Here is a 2465-nt window from a genome sequence, read left to right on the forward strand (position 1 = left end):
TACCCACAGTTTCCAGGAAAACTGGCGTCTGAATGTAGTTCTGGTAGATTGCACAGAGTTCTGCATCATTATCGACAATGCCAGGACGATGGAGGAAGTCGGCAAGATCAGCTGGAGGCATGGAGTTCACCAACTGGAGACCCAGGAAGGATGTTAAATGTCATTTTTTCCCCTCTTCTCTCGCTTAATTTAAAAAGCAGGTCTTTCACTCTATTCTTTTTTTTTTTGTTTTGATTCCCCTCATCCAATTTTTTAACCCTTTCCCTTTTTCTCCTGCACAAACACAAACAGACAGACACACTCAGACACAAACACACACACACGTGCAAATAACCTGATGCATTTTGTCGTCAGGCATGAGTGACAGGAAGGTGGTCAGGTTAGGGAACTGGAATCCTACAAAGCGACGCTCCAGGAATCTGTAGAAGCTGAGTTTGTAGTTGTCGCCATAGCAACGAAGAGGTTTTAGTCCTAAGAAAGAGGAGCAGTGCGGTCAACCACAGCGAGTTCAACTGTCAATCAGACTTTGCTCTCCGATGTCAAATGTATTTGTACCTCTGAGAGACTGAATGATGTTGTTATGGATCTCTTTTCGTGTAGTAACATTAAGGGTTGAGATAGTGGAATTCAGGACCTCCACTCTGAATCAGAAAATTAACAATGAAAAAGAAATAATTAGTTTGGGTCTCGTACACAACTCAGTTATGCCCATAATCTTAAAGGGATCCATATAAATGAATCTCATATTGGCCCGTTTGTCCAACAAAAAAATCTCCTCCATCAATGAAATGAGTCGAGTGGAGAAAATGTTAAAAGTCTCAAATTTATTTTAAGAAAAATAAAAACACTCCTGTAACCCACGAGCAGATTCACTTACGCCTGCTGCTCAGTACTGCAGTTCCTGCCCACTATGATCCTGAAAAAGGGGGCGACGTGGCGCGGTGACAGGTCAACCAACAGCGGGGCAAGGCGGTTATGAAGCCAGTCCAATACTTCCCAGTCACGCACAGAGGGTTCAGAGAGGTTAGCTCGATCAAACACCACTTGTAACATGGCAGACCGCACCTCAGACAGGAGCACGTTCTCACGACCCTGCAGGATGAAAAGTGGAGAGAGAGAAATGATAGAATGAAAAGGGTTTCAAGAAATGAGAGGGGAAGATATGGGAAGTCATGAGGGGAGGTTGAGAGGCGAGAGACAGAGTTATTCTCTGCTGGCTAATTTCAGGGAGAAAATCATGGATTATCAATTTAATACAGCAACAAAGAGAGAAAGTTGTCCTAATAAATAATAGCTGTTGATTAGAGGATTTGCAGACTTCAAGGCAAATTACTTTGCAACTAACTTGTGCAAAAGCAATTATCTACTGCGTTTCCTGAAAGTCTGAGCAGAGTTCTTAATTGTCTTCCTGAACAGTAGTTATTCCTAGGTAAGCTGATGAACATCGTCTTGGCTATGCGGTGTATGTAAACCGAAACATGCTTCCTGGTGCCAGCCAGAAAAATGGTGTTTATTGAAACATGCTTTTCTTTTCTTTTTTTACATGAAGTTGCCAAGTATGACCCTGTCTCACCATGATAGCAGGAGAGAAGTAATCAAAGAAGGCTGTGAAGTGTTGGTTTGGGACATGGGCCATCACCATGCCAACCTGACCCGGAGAAGTGAGCTGACCTGGTGTGGACGAGACTTCTGCAAGCTGTCTCACTGTCAAATGTGGCAAGGCTTCCAGCTGAATGCACACATTCAAACACACACATGCAACATTAATACATCGCACAATATATTATAGAGAGTGTCAAAGGGAATAAAGTGATTTGTGATGTATACAACTTATCATAAAACATACCGCCGAAAACTTTGAATACAGCTCTTGCAGGTCATGGAAGGAGACAAGGGCAGAAAAGCCTCTGAAGTTCGCCTCCAGCCATTCGCCGCTGCTTTGATTATGCGATCTGCACCGAGGCTCTGAACCACAGAGAAGACTGGATAAACACAACTGGACACAGCCCAACAAAACTGATGACACACCAGAACACAATGTTTACTGGCATGGTTAATGAATGTCTTTCTACAAGCTTTTAGTTGTATTATGAATAAGTGTCCAAGAACATTTTTATTTTAGATAAGGATTTTGGAAAAGGATTGCACTCACTTATCAAACTCAAAACTCATAGAAATTTAAGAACCTACCTCCAGTGTCATCCCGGCTGAGGAAGACTTTTATGAAGTGTGTGTAGACAGACAACTGCCTGGAGATTTCCATGTTTGACTGATGACGGCTCAGGCTCTGCACACTGGGACCAGAGATGAGGTGAAAAGTCATTTTGGTTATGTTGATTATTGAGAAGACTTGTATTGGAAATTTGAACAAAGTTCTGTGATAAAATATGTGAGATGACTGCTATGGGTCAAGGATATAGTGAAGCTCTTAGATTACCCAGAATGCTCTGTACACAGTAAATGTA

General features: G+C 42.3%; 1 long non-coding RNA gene across 1 annotated transcript; it reads right to left on the minus strand.

Annotated features, from left to right (window-relative positions):
• Positions 1 to 1616: 1616 nt before the first annotated feature.
• Positions 1617 to 2239, minus strand: LOC130112335 (uncharacterized). The gene is made up of 3 exons (XR_008810235.1): positions 2191 to 2239; positions 1847 to 1965; positions 1617 to 1729 (listed from the first exon to the last, which is right to left on the minus strand). It is a non-coding gene; the product is annotated as an uncharacterized LOC130112335 (long non-coding RNA).
• Positions 2240 to 2465: the final 226 nt, after the last annotated feature.

The sequence above is a fragment of the Lampris incognitus genome, chromosome 5 (genome assembly GCF_029633865.1).
Source record: "Lampris incognitus isolate fLamInc1 chromosome 5, fLamInc1.hap2, whole genome shotgun sequence".
NCBI lineage: Eukaryota > Metazoa > Chordata > Actinopteri > Lampriformes > Lampridae > Lampris > Lampris incognitus.